At 42.5% G+C, this 19,881-nt stretch overlaps 1 long non-coding RNA gene across 1 annotated transcript in view; it reads left to right on the top strand.

Annotated features, from left to right (window-relative positions):
• Positions 1-13,799, top strand: part of LOC147582501 (uncharacterized) — a 36,158-nt gene extending 22,359 nt beyond the window's left edge. The window contains exon 2 of the long non-coding RNA XR_015248731.1: positions 12,651-13,799. This is a non-coding gene — a long non-coding RNA (uncharacterized LOC147582501). The remainder of the gene's footprint in view (positions 1-12,650) is intronic.
• The last annotated feature ends 6,082 nt before the right edge of the window (positions 13,800-19,881 follow it).

Genomic DNA, 19,881 nt, shown 5'->3' on the forward strand with positions numbered 1-19,881 from the left:
CCTTGGATGAAGGTTCTCAATTGGCCTCTTCTTCCTTCATCTCATGTGCTGGCTCCTTTTCCCTTTGTCTACTCCTTAAATATTGGTGGTCTTCAAGCTTCCATTTTTGTACTTTGCTGATTCTAGGTGCTCCGCTGGGACAGTGTAGCACTCTTATCCCCTTATAGCAGCTGAACCTGTCCCTGCACACCATCTCTTGCCTTGTTTGTATAGAAGCCTATTTCTGACTGGCCACTGAATATCTCCGCTGGGTACTCCCGGAGTACCACCAGATTCCCTGATTCCCTGCTCCAACCTGTGTGCCCTCCTGAATTCTGCCTTCCCCACTCATCTGGTCCATCCACCCAGAAATCTGGTTGCCATTCTTGACTCTTCCATCTCATCGCTCTTCACATTCCGTTGGTGACAACCCCTGCTGACTTTTACCTACCAAATATTTCATTCACCTAGTCAAGAAAATATTTATTGATTATCCACACACAGCACCAAGCCAGTCTCTAGAGCAGGGTTCCTTCATCTTGGCATTTTGGATCATATGATTCTTTGTTGTGGAGAATGGTCTGTGCATTGTATGATATTTAAGTAGTGTGCCCGTTCACTAGGGTCACTGTAACTGAATACCAGAGACTGGTGCTTACACAGCAGATATTTATTTTCTCACAGTTCTGGAGGCTAGAAGTCCAGAATCAAGGTGCCAGCAGACTTGGTTTCTCTTGAGGCCTCTCTTTTTGGCTTGCAGATAGCCACCTTCTTCCTGTGTCCTCACATGGCCTTTGCTCTGTGCACACACATCCCTGTGTCTTTCTTTAAAATTTTTTTTTTTTCAACGTTTATTTATTTTTGGGACAGAGAGAGACAGAGCATGAACGGGGGAGGGGCAGAGAGAGAGGGAGACACAGAATCGGAAACAGGCTCCAGGCTCCGAGCCATCAGCCCAGAGCCTGACGCGGGGCTCGAACTCACGGACCGCGAGATCGTGACCTGGCTGAAGTTGGACGCTTAACTGACTGCGCCACCCAGGCGCCCCTTTTTTTTTTTTTTTTTTAAATTTTTTTTTTCAACGTTTATTTATTTTTGGGACAGAGAGAGACAGAGCATGAACGGGGGAGGGGCAGAGAGAGAGGGAGACACAGAATCGGAAACAGGCTCCAGGCTCCGAGCCATCTGTGTCTTTCTTTATACAGGGGCATCAGCCATATTGGATTCAGGGCCTACCCTAAAAGCCGCCTTCTAACTTAATCACCTCTTTGATGACTTTATCTTCAATTACCATTACTTCTGAGGTACTAGGCATTGGGACTTCAACGTATGAATTTTGAAGTGACAAAATTCAGCCTATAAAACCTGGCCTCCACCCACTAGACAGCAATAGCATCCCTCACTCCAAGTTGAGAGAACAACCAAAAATCTCTTCAGATATGGCCAAATGTCCCCAGGGTGCAAAATTGCCCTGGTCGGGTACCGCTTCTCTATATACCAATAGTTTTTAATACTGACTGCACATTAGAATCACTTGGAGAGATTAAAACAAACAAACAAACAAACAAACAAACAAACAAACAAACAGACAAACAGACAAACAACACACCTACAGGGATTCTGACTGAATTTTTTTGACTGGGGCCTAGGTAGGGGTATTTTGTAAAAGTGTTCCAGACTATTCTAATTTGCAGCAAGGGATGAAAACATTTTAGCAGTGTGAGAGTGAACAAGACAGACATTAACAACAAATTTCAGGGATGCCTGGGTGGCTCAGTTGGTTAAGTGTCCCACTTCGGCTCAGGTCATGATCTCGTGGTCTGTGAATTCAAGCCCCACGTCAGGCTCTGTGCTGACCTCTCAGAGCTTGGCACCTGCTTCAGATTCTGTGCCTCCCTCTCTCTCTCTGCCCCTCCTCAACTCACACTTTGTGTGTGTCTCTCTCTCTCTCTCTCAAAAATAAACATTAAAAAATAAATAAAAAATAAAAAACCCAACAAATTTCATAATTGAAAATTTCAAACACAGTTATGATTATGTTATACATACTGTTTTGTAACATTTTCTTTAGCAGTGTATCTTAGGCATTTTCTTGTATCATTAGGTTATCTACAGGTAAAATTTTAATAAGTTTACATGTGGATATGCTGTAAGTCATTTTAGCAGGGCCCTATTCTATATTTTAGAGGATTCAAACTCTTCTCCATTGAAGTCATGTTCTTTCAACGTTTATTTATTTTTGGGACAGAGAGAGACAGAGCATGAATGGGCGAGGGGCAGAGAGAGAGGGAGACACAGAATCGGAAACAGGCTCCAGGCTCTGAGCCATCAGCCCAGAGCCCGACGCAGGGCTCGAACTCACAGACCGTGAGATCGTGACCTGGTTGAAGTCGGACGCTTAACCGACTGCGCCACCCAGGCGCCCCTGAAGTCATGTTCTAAAGAATATTCTTGCTACATATCTTTGTAAGCAGCTTTGATCACTTACTTAGGGTAAAATCCAAGAGGTGGAAATCCTGGGTCAAAGGGATGACTATTTTTGTGTTTTTTGACATGTGTAACTAAATTGTTCCTCAGAAGTGTTGTATTAATTTATAGTTCTGCCAACAGAATTTAAAAAGACCCCAAAAACCATTATCCTATATCCTCACCAGCCTCGGATATTTCAGTTTTTGAAATTAAAGGAAATGTGGTGACTTGTTTTAATTTGAATTTCTTTGGTTATTATTGAAACTAAACATTTCAAACACTTATGTGTTATTTGTGTTTTTCCTTTTCCAAACTGCTTATCCATGTCCTTTGCTCATTTTTAATGATATTTTTATTTTCATTATAGACTTGCAAGAGCTGATTGTAAGAATACTAATTCTTTATCTGTTATGTGTTGCAAATCTTTTTATCTAGTTAGTATTTGCCTTCACTGTTTCTCATTTTTATTTCTGGAAGTAACTTTCATGCAGCTAAATCTATTACTATTTCCTCACTCCCTTCCTTCCTCCCTTGCTAATTTTATATTCATAGAAAAGTTTTCCATACCTATCATCAGATCAATATTCATCTACATTTTTGCTCTTTTATCATTTTTTGAACATTTGATTTTTGAAATCCATTTGGAATTTTGGCATGCTGTGTGATTGAATTTTACATTTTATTTCAAATAGTTACCCGGTTTTCTAAAACCACTTCTTAAAATTTTTACCTTTTCTTGTTCATTTGAAATGTCACACTTTTCCTAGACTAAACTCTTATCTGGTTGGGCTTGTTTTGGTGCTTTCTATTCTGTTCTGCATTGTTTTATTTACTGGAGTTATAATTTGTTTTGGCAGCTGAAGTTCAAGTTTGCCTCATTATTCTTGATTTTTCAAAACAATTTTTGAAATTCAAAACCACTTTTTTTCACATTCCCAAAATTCCCATTGTGATTTTGAGTAAAAGCCCATTAACTTGGGGAGCATTTATAGCCTTCCAACATTAAATCTTAGCTTCCGGACACAATATATAACATTCCTTCTCTTCTCAAGGTATTCTTTATGGATCTTTGCAAAGCATGTCGTTTCCTTTACTGCATAATTCTTGTTAAATTTATTCCAAGATACTTTGTATGTTGTTGCTATTGAAAATGGAACCCTTGGGGCGCCTGGGTGGCGCAGTCGGTTAAGCGTCCGACTTCAACCAGGTCACGATCTCGCGGTCCCTGAGTTCGAGCCCCGCGTCAGGCTCTGGGCTGATGGCTCAGAGCCTGGAGCCTGTTTCCAATTCTGTGTCTCCCTCTCTCTCTGCCCCTCCCCCGTTCATGCTCTGTCTCTCTCTGTCCCAAAAATAAATAAACGTTAAAAAAAATTAAAAAAAAAAAAAAAAAAAAAAAAAAAAAGAAAATGGAACCCTTTACCCATTATGTTTACTGGGTAGTTATTGCCAGTTTTTAAAAGAAGCTGTTGTTATATATATATTTATTTGTAATTGTCTCGTTTTCTGGGTAATTAGTTTCAATGGTTTACTACTTGAGTTTTTTTGGTCTGTTTTTTTTTTTTTTTTGGTTACACAAATAGTGTTAATATGCTCTCCTTTTCATGTTTTCATTTCTTATTTCTTCTTGTCTTACTGCACTGGCTAAATGTCTAGAAAAAATATTTAACTATAGTGGGAATAGTGAACATCCTTAACCTGCCCTTGATATGTTTTGATCTTTTTACTTATATTAGTATAAGATTGGCCAAAGTTTTGTTAGAGTATTTATTTTGCTGTTTTTGTCTTTGTCATATTTTCTTATTGACATTATATTAATTCACAAAATAAACAACAGAGCTTTCAAAAAAATTATATGACCTACCACATTTTGTATAGCAATAGAATAATCATTTTCTTCAAAGTTTAAATAATTTTCCCATAAAACTATCTGGGTCTAATCCCTTGGCAGACTTTTTCCAGTTGTTTCCATGGCATTTGTATGGTCATCTTCTCTGCTTCTTTTGGATACACTTTTGGTAATCTGCATTTTCTTAAAAATTATCTATTTTACAAAGATTTTATTTTTTATTTGTTGTAGTGTGGCACATGAGATTCTTATAAAAGTATTTGCATGCCAGTTGATTATATACTCCTTTATGCCTAATTTTGAATCTTTATATTTTTTCTCTTAAATTTATTTATAACTTCAACTGTTTTTTGTTTTTAATACATTTTGTTTTATTTTTGCTGATCATTTCTTCTTTACTTTTTAAAAATCATTTTATTTGAAATTTTAGTTCATTTTTATCTTTTTAAAAAATTACTAATGAAAATAGTTAAGGCTATTTATTTGTCTTCTGACTATAGTTTGAAAGCATCTCATAAGTTTACAAATATAGTTTTGTAGATAGTCCTGAACTGACTTTTTCCCTCTTTAACTGAAGATTATTTATGAGTGAATTTTTAAAATTTCAAGGAGCTGAGGGTGTTTTTTTTGGGGGGGTTGTTATTTTGTTTCTAGATTTGTTGCATGGTGAATTAAGAATATAGTTTAAACAATTTTCACTTTTTCAAATTAATTGTAGTTTTCTTTGTTGGAAGGGTCTTCACTTTGTGCACACCCCTAGTTTAGCATGTACATTTTATTATAGTTATGTGTCTACATGTCTATCATTCCATTAGCCAATGAGCCCTGTGTGACCTTGGCCATTTCTGTATTTCCAGTGTTGAGAGCAGTGCCTGGTAAATGCCAGACATCAATAAATGTTGGCTGAATTGACCTTGAATGACAGATGGGAGCATGACATGAGTTCAATTGGCGAAGGGGGCTAAGATTGTAGGTCCCATTTTTAGATGTACCAGTTGACTTTACTGATCCACAGCAGAAGGCTAAGTACAAGGGAGTATTTATAAAGCAGGGTGAAGTATTGGAAACAAATTAGTGTCATTTATTGATAGGATTAAAATTAATTCTGACTTTTTGTGGTGCTACCACATAGTAGTGTACCTAGACTCAAAGTTATGAAGAGAAGTGGCCTAGATAGTGGAAAACAGCTAGTCCTAGATATGCATCTAGCCAGAGGTCATGCCCATGATTTGCTTGGGCAAGTCACTTAGGCTCTCAGGCCGTCAGCTTCCATGTCTGTCAAGAGAAGGACAGGGTTATTTTTTTTATTTTTAAATAAAAAAAAGTTTAATGTTTGTTATTTATTATATATATGGAGAGAGACAGAGCACAAGCAGGGGAGGGGCAGAGAGAGAGGGAGACACAGAATCTGCAGCAGGCTCCAGGCTCTGAGCTGTGAGCACAGAGCCAGACGCGGCGCTTGAATTCATGAGCTGCGAGATCATGGCCTGAGCCGAAGTCAGTGCTTAACTGACTGAAACACCTAGATGCCCCAGGAAAGGGTTATTTCTAATGATTAAAAAAAAGGATCTTTGATAAGTCGCAGGAAAAAAAAATAACTAATGACACTAAAAGAAATTCTGTTAAGAGACACAAAAAAGAAACATTTTTGTGTTTTAGTATTAATTTTTTAAAGAACTGAAATCCCAGGGTGCCTGGGTGGCTCAGTTGGTTGAACATCTGACTCCTGATTTCAGCTCAGGTCACTATCTCATGGTTGTGAGACTGAGCCCCATGTCAGGCTCTGCACTGACAGCATAGAGTCTGCTTGGGATTCTCTCTCTCCCTCTCTCTCTGCCCTCCCCCCTGCTCATGCTCTCTCTCTCTCTTTCTCTCTCTCTCTCAATACATAAATAAATATTTAAAAGCGTAGTTAAATCCCTGAAACAATGCAGAACTTTGTGTTTGTGTGTTGCAAATATATTGTTTCTTTTTCTTTCTTTCTTTTCCTGTAGAGAGGGTCTAATTAGGTTTTCAAAGTATCTATAATTTAGAAAAGCTTAAGAGACACGTTTTTTGGGGGGTTCCAAATCTGAGAGTCAGTAGTCCTGATGAAATATGAGAGAAATTTAATTTCCTTTTGCTCTCAAACCTTCCTGTCACATCATCTGTCAGTCAGTCAGATATTTATAGAGCAGATCCCTGAAGATGTTGAAGATGTTCTTCTCTTCCAATGAGAAGAAGTAAAAAAGGGCATAATCCTGTCCCTGTTAGAAGCTTATGGTATGATTGGGGATAGAGGAAAAATAAATGTGGAAAGTTAGCAAATATGATTTCTGGTACAGAGCAAGAACATTAACTACAAGCTGAAGCCTCCTATTTCTACATTGAACACTTAAAAAGTTATGAGAAATTATGAGAAAAAAAATTTTAACAAGTATATATTTATGCTTAAATAAAGAGAGGAAATTTCCAGCAGTCATAAATGGAGAGGTTTCTATAAAATAATTTAACACATGGGCCACACTGGATATTGGAGGCTGAGGCTTGTGGGCACTGGGGATGAAACAGTCTTATCAGTGGGTTCAAGTTGGGACCCCATTGCCCTGACTATATAAAGCTGAAGCCCAGACACATTCTCTCTCCATTAAATTTGGGAGGGGACAGCAGAAAACCCTTCTTTCCTGCCTGGGGTTGGCTAAAATCCTGAGAAGTGCCACCCAGCATGACAAACTCCTGGGAGCATGCTGTACACTCAACCCAAATCTGCTGGTTGGCAAATAACTTTGAACTAAGAAGCCTGGATCTGAGTATCAAGTCCTTCTTAAAACTGCCTTGGGTTTTCTGAATATTTATTGGAGGAAATTCTCATAAAAGATAATCTCACAAACAAAAATTATAAAGCACCTAGCAAGTCCACCATCATGAAAGACAAATAACAAACTCAGCAAATAGAGGAACCAACATCCAAGGGAAAAACCTGATAGAACAATAAAAAATGTTTTAAAACAAATCATTTAAGTGTTCTCAAGGATAATGGAAGGTATAGAAATGATGAAAAATGTGCAGAAGGAAATGAAACAAGTGTAGGTGGCTTTAAAGAAAATTAGAAACTTCAAAAATGAAGAAATCATTATTGGAATAAAAAAAATTGAGTCTATGGATATATTAGCTAACAGGTCATTCCAAAACTTAGTAACTTAAAACAATAAACATTTATTCCTGGTTTCTTGGTTTTGGGAATTCAAGAATGGGTTAGCTGGCTGGTATTAGTTCAGGATCTCTCATTAGGTTTTAGTGAAGGTGTCAGCCAGATCTGTGGTCTTATAAAGGCCTGTTTGGGCCTGGAGGACCAGCTTCCAAGATGGATGCTTCACAGGGAAGGTGGAGATGAGCTCAGTTCCTCCCCATGTGGGCCTCTCCAAAGGGCATCTTGATGTGTCCTCATGCATGATAGCTGATTCCCCCTAGAGCAAGTGATCAAAGAGAGAGACAGCAAAGGAAAAGGTAACCATGATGCTCTTTGTCACCAAGTCTTGGAAGTTACACACCACCGTGGCCACCATATCCTATTCATTAGATGAGAGTCATTAAAACTAGTCCTTACTCAAGGGGAGAGGAGTTAGATGCTGACTTTTGGAGGAAGGACTATTAGAGAATTTGCAGGTATATTTTAAATCACATAATGGACCAAATAGTGTATTGCATACAACAAATAATGTATTATGAAACTGGAAGACTAAGATAAGGAGATGTCCCAAAATGTGGCAAGAAGAGCTAATGGGATGAAAATCATGAAAAAAAAGTTAATAGAGCTAGAAGACAGATCAAAAAGCCCTAACACATGTTTAATAGGCATCCCAAGAGGAGAAAATAGAGAAAATGATGCAAAACAATACATGAAGGTGTAATGGCTGAAAATTTCCCAAGACTAGAGAGTACTGTATTTCCCAGATCAAGAAATTTCATTAGGGATGAACTAAAAGTTAGCTATCTCTATAAAACAGTTATACCAGCAAAAGAATGGTGGAAAAAAGAACTTCGTGGAAATGAAGGGCAAGAGATTACAGGTTGGAGTAGTCAGAAAAGGCTTCCTAGGTGGTGGAGGCAAGGCTGGGAAATTGTGCTGTGTCTGGTGCCATGGAGGGAATGCTGGGCTCAGAGGGCAGAAAGAGACGAGCTATATAGGGCAGCCATGATGGGGCCCTTGCAGCTCCCACTGACCTTCCATTGATACCTAGGACAGTTTCCTCCCCCACTCTGCTACTACCAAATAACCAACAAAGATGTGTGAGATGGCCCTGGAACTCTGATGCCCAGGGTATAATGCCAAGAACTGAAGACACAGTGCTTCTCCCTGAGAAGGATATAGCCTCTCTTGAGCCCCAGGCTCCTCTTTCCAGCTCTTGGGCCTCAAATGTCAAAATGCGGCATCCAGATGAAGACATTTTTCTTTTCTGCATAAAGGCCTTGACTTGGCACACTTCTGTTTATTTTCACCCCCAAAAGCTGTAATTAGTAGTCAGACTTGGTTTTCCCTGCAGACTCAGAGACAGGAGTAAGTGTTAATTTGAACATTTGCAACTAACAAATGCCTTCCCATTGGCCCATATGTAGCCAGCCAGTTTTGTGAGAGTTGCTGGGTACCCTGAGGAGGGTGTGGGGTGGGTGGGGACTAGGGGTGGGAGGTGGGAGGTCACAGGGGGGCTAATATGCAGTCTGGTCCTGGATGCATTGCCACATCTCCAGGCTGAGACTTGGAGAAGTGACAAGTGATAGCCTCGATGGGAAGTGGCAGGAGGTAGATATGTATACCCAGATCCAAAAGAGGCAAGCACAGGAGTAAAAGATTTGGCTGGGAAAATCAGTCACTTGAAGAGAGAAAACAATATCAGGCAAGAAAAAAAAATCCCTCCAGCCAGGCAGTGTGATCTGACCCCATGAGAAACTTTTCTTAGGGTCAAACCTTTGCCCTTTGCATCCTGATCTCTGCCTCAGGCTGAGGCTGCCTGGATATATGTCTCTATGCTGAGGTCACTATTGTCTAAGGTTCAATGAGGCAGGGCATAAGGGAACAAGCTTGGGGTGTGGGGTGGGGGGAGAAAAAAATCTACTGGCAAGGAGAGATCAGTCCTAAAACCACAACAGTTTGATACCCCACAACTGTCACAGTCAGTTCAGAGTCCATTCCCATTCCTTTCTTCCTCCCATTGCTGTTGTTATTTTTCCTGGTTTGCATTTCACTCCCAGCTCCCTGCAGACTGTTTAAAAATTGGATAAAGAGAAGACACCATCCGCTTGCCTTCCCTTCAAGGAGGAAAAGAAGTTTCCAATATCACCAACCAAGATGGTGATTTATTCATTTTGCTTTCATGCCTAATCTCAAGGAACACTGAGGGAAAGAGGGTATTGCCTTTGTCTTCCCTGCCTCTTTGTGTTGTTGTCACTCATTCTGTCTCCCTCATCACTTTGTCTCATTCTAGATCTCTCTATCTGTCTCTTTTTCCCTTTGTGTATTTGCGTCTTTCTCTTCAGCTCGTTTCTCTGCACAACCAAACTACACCCAATATATCAGCGAGCCATTCAGCACCCTGGGCCAGCCACAATCTAATATCCCACACAGCCGTCTTACATACCAGGTTGTATTTTCAACCTTGTTTCAGCACCCCTAGGCGGTGTGCACACTGCGTAACTTTGGATCTTTCAGCTCTCTGGATTATCTTTTATTTTAGTGACCCTGGGCAGATCACAGACTGAGCTCGGGCTGCAGACCGAGACCTGACCTCTTTTTATGTAGTTATGTCGAAAGGGGCATCTGTGGGATAGCCAGTTTTTCAGGCCAATAGTTTTGGGATGGTTGCATGTGAGTGAGTGTGTGTGTGTGTGTGTGTGTGTGTGTGCACACGTGCAAATAAACATAACATTGTAAAGGGATTTATTTATTTATTTTGAGAATGCTATTTTGATTCCTATGAAGTAACTTGAAAGCTTCTTTCTTCTTTCTTTCTTTCTTTCTTTCTTTCTTTCTTTCTTTCTTTCTTTCTTTCTTTCTTTCTTTTGTGACAGAAGGAAACTGGAGATACTTCAAGCTACTGGGGCAAAGACCTTTCTAGAAATGAGACAGTGCCAAAGTCTTATGTCATGATGCAGGTAGAGGGTAAAGGAATCAGGACTGAAGAAAAGGACGATGACTTTGTGTTAGGGCTGGAAATTGTGTGATGGTGAGGAGCCGACTGGACTCCTCTCTGCGACTAGACACAAGCTCCGACATGATTCAGACACAAGGCAGGCTTTTCTATGACTCAAGCACTCTGAATGATTCTGTACACCAGGGGAAAGCATGACCTGTGGCTTGAGTGAAATCCACGGCTTTTGTGGGTACTGTGGTGGTTGAGGATGAAGGTCAGGTTTTTTTTCAATAACTTTGAACAGCACACCAGAATTTTAGGGAAAGAATTGTTATTTTCAAATGGCTGGATCTTCGGTGAATGGGGTGCTGGTTGACATGCTTGGGCTCCTAGAGCATTACAGAGATTTGTGGGAAGCCCCGGGGTAGAAGGATGAGTCCAGCTGCCTAGACATTAGGGACAGTTTCTGTACTGCTCTGAATATTGGAGAGCCCTGCAGCTTTGCATCTAGACCTGGCCTTGGAATGCAGGCTTATTGGCAGCTGAACAGAGATTTTTGCCAGCTTTTTGCCTCATATAAATATAATAGTAACTCTGAATCTTGGCATTTCACTCCATGGATATTTACGTGATCCCCTCTTCATTACCAGTGCTAATCATCAGCAAAATTGCAAACTGGGTGCATCTTGCCTCAGTGCCTTCAGCTTTTGTACTTTCCTCCCTCCTTCCACAGCTGGCCCAGTCCCCCCCGGCCCCCCCCCCCACACACACATTCTTCTTCCCTCTCAACTTAGCATCCTGTGCTTCTTTCCCCTCCCCCAATAAAAATTCCATAGAGAACACAGATCTCCATCACTTATGCCTTGGTTATCTTTCCCAAGACTGCTTGCACCCCTCATTGTCTTGTGGAAGGCTGCATCCTTGTCCTTCGTGGAGGGATAGTATGGAAGTTCCTCGTGGACAGACATTTTTGTCAGTTATGTTCACTGCTGTATCCCCGGGATCTAGCCCAGTGCCCGGCATATGGCAGGTGATCAACAGATTTTATTGAATGAATTAATTGATTAAGTGAATTCAAATTTTGGTCAGCACATAGAGCAGCTTTTTTTTAATGGGGTCAGGATGACTGAGGGTAGAGAGGCCCTGACCACCCCTGCTGTCTCTGGGATTTCCCATAAGGCTCCTACCTTCTTGCCACTCCTCCGTCCCCACCCCCGAATAAGGCCAATCCCTTAAATAACTTTTTTTAAAGATGCAGCTTTCTTTTGTCAGGCTCTCTGGGATCCTAAAATCCCCTGCTTTGGTTCCTGGCAAACTTTCCACACTTTCAGGACAAAGATGGTTTCCTTTCCCACTCTCCCAGGCCCCCGGCGTCATTACCGTGACCTCTTCCATCATAGTGGTCAGTGCCTAATGTTCATTCACCCCTGGGGGATAGCAAAGCTGCACACGCAATGCCCACCTCTGTCCTCGCAGAGTGGAGAATGGAACAGTGTCTTTTCTTTCGCAAACCTCCAGTGCCTGCATCTCCTCTGTATGACTGCTTAATAGTAAAATTGATCTGCTTCTGGGCAGGGGCTTCAGGCCTGGTGACTTGGCCCTAAAGGCAGACCTGCAAAGGACAATTGCCCGGAGCTGTCTCCTTCTGAGCACTGCCCCTTGTTGAGGTGTGAGATGGAAAGTTGACAATGGAATGAAAATATTTCGGGCTGTTTGGAGAGCTATTTTTAATACGCGCAAGGGATGTGGTATTCCTTGTTTAGACCATCTTCAATTTGCCAGGGAGCTCTGTGAATGGAAAATGTGAGCCAAAGGCCTGAGGTGGAAAAGGGAATATAAACGCGGGGGCCCTTGCGATCTGGAAATTTCCCCGCTGTTCCAAGCTGCTGGAGGTCTGAGTTCTGTGCGTGTTAGGGATGGCTCTTCTTTTATTTCTGGATCTTGTCTCTTCCACCTTTCAGCTGGCATGTAAATACCCATCAGCACCCTGGTCCGCAGGACCATCCCAGCCAGCTGTACCATCCACAGCGTATTGTATACATAATGCAACACCATTAACTCTAATGCTGTCACACGGCAGCAAGAGCACTTGGGAAGTGCTGGGTGGAAGGCAGGAAGCCGCTGACTGACTGGCTCTCTCTTATATAATCATAAACTCAAACCCACATTTCTCTGAAAGCAAGAAAAATCACCCAACCACCTTTTGATTACACTTTTACACAAATTAATGTCATTTTCCTTTCCAACAGTATTGACTACAGGATTCAATTTGGTCTGGCAGGCGCTGGGTAACGGGGAAGCCTGCTAAGAGCAGCTGTGTTAACAGCATCCCTCTCGAGAGAGGATTCTCTGAGGAGGGTGAAGAAGGAGGGAGAAGAAGATACAGAAGAAGAAGAAAAGGGGGAAGAAACAACAACTTGCACACACATGCACACCCCTGTGTGTCGCTGCTGCCACCGCCACCGCGGCTGTTTGGACGCGTCTAAGATGGCACCTTGGTGCCCTGCCACATTCGGTCTCCTTGGTACCGAAGCGGCGCTCAGCTTCTTGTCACTGAGTGGATGATGATTATCTGCACCAGGGTCTCAAGGGTGCTCAAGCTTTGCTGGCGATTGGAGCTGAGATGCTTCAGCTGAAGGATTTTAAAAGCTGTACAAGGCCAAAGAACCATTACCAGTCACTTGCTGTGTGATGCTTGTTGAAGAGGGGGTAGGTGTGGAAAGGAGGGGCTCTGGGGGTGCAGGAGAGGGGAGGGCATATGATATCTCTGTCCCTTTCCCTGTTTTCTCTTTCTCCCCCCTCTCCTCCCACCTTTCCACCTCCCCACCCCTTTTTAGCCACTGTACCCTTGCTGAGGCATGACAAGGTTATGTCAGTGTGGTCTGAGAATCTATTGATCATGGCCATCAAAGATCTTTGCGGGAGTTTAGGGATTTGGTGCTTTGCATAACACCCCACTCATCTCAGTTAACTCCTCCTGTCCCGGCCTGGGCTCCCATCACCTCAGAGCTGAGCTGTTGGCAAAACTTGCTAATTTCTGTGACAGCTGCTTTCCAAACTATACTCTTAAGGCTGTCAAAACCATTGTAATTACTATTATAACAGAACTCAGGTGCATGACCCAGGCAGCAAAGAAGTGGAAGGATTGGACCAGACATAGCAAAGGGAAAACAAACAAACAAACAAACAAACAAACAAACACATAGAGATACTAACCTCCATTGCCCACCCCAAGACATGTGCACACACACACCAAAAAGCAAAAAAGGATCTTGTTGATCTCCTACCCTGCTGATTTTTCTTTTAATCAGTGAAAAAGAAAAGAAATGTCAGAAACCACCGAGTCACACACTCAAATTCTTCAGCATGTAAAATTTTTCCATAAATATTTATTGAGCGTGGACTGTTGAGCCAGTGCTGCTTTGGGTGCTGGGGCTAAGCGGTATACAAAACAGACAAAAATCCCCGTCCTCATGGAGCTGGCATTCTGGGCACACTGATACAAAACTGCCTATCTTCAGTCTGTGGGGACTGAGACATCCCCTGTGATCAGGGGATGACTGCACCAGTGTTTCCTCCAGTGTGATTTGCACCAACACCCATACATGTGCACATACTTCCGCATAATCATTGTAGGCTTGAACAATGCAATGGTAAGAAAATATCTGGGACATTTCTCTTTGGGGCCTGCAAAACCAGGAAAACCTAAAATGTCCCAAACTCATGAGTCTTGGAGAAAAGTGATGCTAGTGCTTCAGCCTGGAGGTCTACTGTGCCACGGGAGGCCTTTGCATTAGCCAGACTCTACCCACCTGGAAAGACAATCTCAAGGGCTTGAAGGATCTGGACAAGTCCTTCTTACAGTAAGTGAGAGGCGCTGTTTCGCTGGAAAGTTCCTGAATGGGTAGTACCTATGGGTGTGTGACCATAGATTTCCTGGGGATGGGTGGGGTGGGTGCGATAGGATGCAGAGATAGGTGTGAGTGGTGTGGTCTTGGACAGGAGGCTGAACCAGGATGCAGAGGAAGAAGACAGGGCTGGAGGGCACCACTGAGCTGTATAAAGGTGCTGGGAGAACTTCTGGGGGTAAAGGGCATCCTCAAACCCCAAGACTGTGGCTGGAGTGTGGCCTCAGCACCCCATCTTGGGGGGGCAGAGTGCCCAGTTGCCTAGGGATCAGGGCACACTCAGCCTGGCCGGAAGGGTCTTGCTGGCTTCTGGCCGCAACTGGCACCAGAGGAGTCTCTGCTTGTTTCTCTCTCCTTTAGCACTGGGTGTCACTGCGGCGATCGTAGATCCCTTTAGAAACCCTCTTGGGGCCTGGAATTAATCACCTTGCTGGGGAGGGGAAAAAGGTGGAGACCAGAGGGAGGGAGAGTCAAGAAGAGGGGAGAGAAGGATCATCCTGGCTCAGCAATTCCCAAACCCTCTCAGAATCTGGCTCTTCATCCTTTGCTGTCCGAAAAGCCTCATTTGCAGAGACTGATGCGATGCCTCAGCTGAGCCCAGACGTTTTATGCATTAGTGCTGCCTTTGAACACATTAGGGGCTCTAGGTTGGAATCCCAGGCACTTATGTTTATGGTGGGACTGTGGGCCTGGTGGCTTTGAGGGGAGGGGTGTTTGTGTCTCTGCCTGCTGCCTCGGAGGCAGGGGAATGCTGGGTTTGGGCTCTACATTGGGCATGGGTATCACGTGGCAGTGACCTTACCGTCTGATCTGGAGTTCCAGTGCCAGAACTCCTGTCTGAATGGGAATCAGCAGAGGGTCAGCATACAGCTCCATCCTGTATTAGGCCTCCAGTCCGGGGGGAGAGGAAAGAGGATGTCTTTTTTTCTCTCCCTTTTTCTTTTCTCTTTTCTCAATCTTTATGTTGTCTTTGGCATTGAGAAGCTGAAGTTTGGGTGGTTCTCCTCAAAAGGCACCTTGTTTTGATTAAGCATGTACCCCCCCCCCCCTTTGAATCACACAGTGATTTTATTCGTGAGGTCACCCCTTTCAAGGTAGTAGATTAGGGAATGAAGAGTCTGGGTCCACAGTGAAATAAATCATTACCACCCAAGCCCAAATCAGGGACACAGGCAAGAGAAATTGTCTTCTTCCTCCAAAAAGGATTTATTTTAAATAATGAGAAAAAGACAAGTTGGAATTGGCTATGAATGTGTGCTCTGCATTTAGGTGCCATATTGTGGCATAACTCTGGGTGAACATGATAAGAAGCTTGAAATGGGTCTTTGTGATTACCTGTATATTTTTAGAACAAACAAAATCACGAAAGCAGGGTTACCAAACTCCATCCCCACCTCCAGAAGTCTCTTCCTCCTCACCACCCTTCTCCTCCTCCTCTTGCTCCCTCTTCCTCCTCTCTGTCCTCCTCCCTCCTCCTCCCTCCTCACCTCTTTCTTTCTCCTTCTGCATCTTCATCCTCTTCTTCCCTCCTCCCTCCTCCCCTCTCCTCCTCCTCCTCCTGGTCAGACAGTTTCACTTCTGTCGTGTTTTTTCGTGTTTTTTCGTTTCTCCTTTAGGTTCTTTTGCCTTTCTGAATACCTTTGTAGTGAGGAACCAGCTTCCTCCCCACCTCTTCTCACTTCTGCCAGTTTTAATGAGAGCACAGTCAATAACTATGGAGAGGTGCTGACGACATTACAAAGGAACTAGCCCTTAACAAGTCAACTGTAGATGAGGTGCCAACAGGATGGACAAGAGGATTAAAGTATTTATGCCAAAATATTAGAAGCACACGCAGAATTAGTTCTCCCCGTGTTAGATATTTTACTTTTGGCAAGTCCATATTTAAAAATATTTTATCCTTGTTTTGCTTAAAGTATTACAATAAGCCCTGGATTTTTCACAGTTACACTTGTATATTTTCACAGCTGTTTTAATCAGAAAAAATTAATGTGCTTTTGATAGCTCAGAAACCTATCACTGGCAAAAGCTTTGCAAAAATGTGCTACAGAGCAGAGTGGAATCCTCAACATTATATATTTTGCCGGCTATTTGAAATTCATAGAATTTCCCCTAAATATTTTCTTTTGCAATTCTCGCCTAAATTAATCTAACAGCTTGGGCTGACTTCTTTGATAATCTCTTTTGTTATGAAGGCAGGGATTGCTATTGTTAACATTCTTTGGGAACCAAACATGAACTGTTACTGGAGGAAAACACAATTGCTATTTTTGCTTGTATTGGAAGCATTTCCTCAAATAAAATACACAACATAATGGATAGGCAGGACTGGCAGTCTCCTTGATGGCTTTATGGTCACTGGCTTAGCATCAGTGTGCTCCCCTGGATTTTCACAAGCAGCACAGGAAGGAACTTGACTTTCACTTCTCAAGGTCTGTGACACATTCAGTTCTACAGACACACACTCTGAGTCTTGAGCGTGGTGATCATGCACGGTTTTGGATTCAAATGCCAGGCACACGTCATGAGCAGTGCAAGGGAGGAAACTACCAAGAGTACAGTTCTGTGGCTGCACATCAATAATAACAATGCCAACAATTATTTTAATAAAAACTCGCAAAAGCAAAACATTCGCAACCAGGGAAGGGAAAGATGGGGAAGGAACAAAAGGGATGAACAAAAGTCTTGGTTGCCCCTGTCTACCCGGCAAAGAAGAGGCTGATTTCCAGGGGAGGGAGAATCAGTGGATTAATGTGAACTTTAATACTGAAGCAGTGTGTGTTTATTGCTGGTGACCACAAGACATAAATCTTGCAAGCACAATATACGATACGATGCAGCCCCCAGTTTTTTTTCCCTCTCCAGTCTCAATTTGTGTGTAAGTGTGTGTTAAGTGCTGTTGAAAAATAGTGACCTTTAATAAAGGATTGTATCCTGCGACTATTTTCCCAGACACACAGTGACCTTTCAAACCAGACTGAGGTGAGGGGGGTGTGGAGTTTGGACTTTGAACCGGCCAGACCCCGCTGTGCTCCTCTGTTAGCCTGGCCACTTTTTATTGTGTCACCAGGGAGCGTTCTGTATGCAAAGCAGGCCGGGCTGGCAGCCTGAACCTTTGCAAATCAATTTGTCTGTGAAGGCGAGTCCACTGGAGTGAAAGATGGTCTAACAGGGCACACTGCCCCCTCTCTTTGTGACATCATCGCCTGTGGTACTCTTGTCAGTCATGTCTGCCCAGAGGACTGTTGGAAGGAGGGGGATGCCTGGATGGTGGGGTGAGGGGGTGGGAGGGGTTAATCCTCACGACCAACTGCGGCCTGAGAGACAAGGGGTGTTCTTAATAGGACAGAGCTGGGAGGGGGTGCACAATTAGTCTGCCTGGCCGGGAGGGTGTTGGGGGAGGGTGCTATTATACCCGATACTGTTGCCTAGCTGTGGTTGTCAACCCTACTGTTTCCCCTCCCTCCTGATGGTGACATGTTACAGGAGGGGATTGCTATCTCCCTTAGACCAGGAGAAAGCAAGAGTTCTGAGGAAATACTGAAGATCAGACTAGCCAGAAAGTTTGCCCCACCCCCACTCCCTGCCAATAGAGCTGATGCCCACAAAACTCTAACCTTTGATTGTTTTCCGTCCAAGACTCTGAGCTACAATCTCTTCTCATAGCAAACCTTTTCATAAGGGTTAATATTCTTATCGATCTTTCCAAGTCATTCTAACACCTAGGACTCTACATTAATCAGTAGCTAAAAATGCCAGGAAAGACAGAAAAATTCAATTACTTTGTTCCCTAATTCAAATTTCTTTGAGAAGTCCCTTTAAAGATATGGAAATCCTGCATTTTTCATAAAACAGTGGTTAGATCAATTTCTGTGTAAGCAATTAATCATCTTTGTACTCCACAAAAGATGGGGAGCAAAGTGTGACCTACTACAGCAATGCTGACTGATTAGTCTCTTGGTGAGCAGCCTGGTGGAGGGCCCCAAACACCTGTCCTACATGTAGGTTTAAAACGTAAGCCCTGAGTGGAATTCTTCAAGGGGGGGCAACACAGGGAGGAGGTGGCTGTGATGGGCTCCGAAGCTGGAGGAGCGCTTAAGTTCTAATTGTTGCTCTGTCACTTGCCAAAAGTATGGGAACTTTGTCAAGTTACCAGTTGCCTTTGAGTCTTGGTTTCCTCATCTGTTTAATGGGAATGATAAAGAATAGCTACTTTGTGGGGTTTTGGTGAGAATTAAAAGTTAAGGCACATATGCTGCCTAACAGAATGCTGGCACGTGGTTACCTCTCTATAAGTGTTAGCCCTGGTAATAATATCATATGTGATGATTATTGAGGTGGAGTACTAAACAGGATGTAATTGTATCCACATGGATGAAGTATGGTTAGGATTTTGAATAGTTTTATTATCCACGAGACTCTTGTCTCATTTAAAAATCTTTGGATTTAGGGCAGACGTGTTTTATTTTGTAGATTATCGTATCAGATTTAAGGCTCTCGACATATGGACCATATATGTAGCATCATGTATGTATTATATTGGTGCTATACACACATCAGTTTTTTTGACTACCAATCTATTTTCAGTTATAACCCCAAAGCATAGGACACTAAAATTTATTTGTGTATCATGTCCTTTCTACCTGGGATCACAGGATGATTTGCAGAGAGTCAGTGGTAAACTGACAGGGAGAAAATGTTTTTGGGAGCGAGATTTGAAAGGGGAAGTCACTGTGAGGCAAGACTAGCCATCCATTTGTAAAGAGCACGGGTGTGATTGGCATAGGCTCGAATCTGAAAGAAAAATTTCAAAAACAATTTAATTTTTAAGTCGAGTTTCACCGTGAAAATGGTGAAGGGGCATTGGTTGAATGTATCTCATTTTGAGGGGAAAAATTTTACTGACCCTTTTATTTAGGAACTCACAACCGTGGGAAGACTAATGGGAGATTTGGGAGGGAATATGGACATAGGTGGGGATTTCAGAGAGGCCTAAGGCAAGATGGAATGTTCTAGGTGATGAAGAGGAAGTATTAGAGGCAAAAAGCTAAAAATGAGGTCAAATATCAGATATTAGGACCAGAGTTAAGATCCTAGAATCTCTTAAAGATAGCAACAAAACACAACCAATAAACAAATACAGAAACCTCCAGATAATACAGAAACAACAAAAACAAGCCTTATAACCACACATTAGTGGTATAAAATGAAGACCTTGAAAGAGCAAGCAGGACAAAAAAAGAGAAAAAGAGAAAAAAAAAAAAAGACTTCCATTGAGCATCTCTTATCAAGCACTGAACACTTTGGGACCGAAAGCAGGTATAATGTTTAGTATGGAAGCAATGAACTATATAGAACAGAAAATGAAGAGAGGGTGATAAAAGTGGAACGTGCAAGTCCAGTAGGATCCTGTTTACCCTTTCCTGGATTCAGTTATCCAAGATGTCACATCATATTTCCTGAATCTTAAAAACTAGATGACTCCAAAGCTTAATTCAGCACCAGCAGCATCTGACGTGGGCTGCCTTCTGGTCCCTCAGCTTCAGCTCACCTTACAGAGAGTTCCACTGCA

Source organism: Puma concolor, chromosome A3 (genome assembly GCF_028749965.1).
Source record: "Puma concolor isolate L17-30 chromosome A3, mPumCon1.1.hap2, whole genome shotgun sequence".
In the NCBI taxonomy this organism is placed as follows: domain Eukaryota; kingdom Metazoa; phylum Chordata; class Mammalia; order Carnivora; family Felidae; genus Puma; species Puma concolor.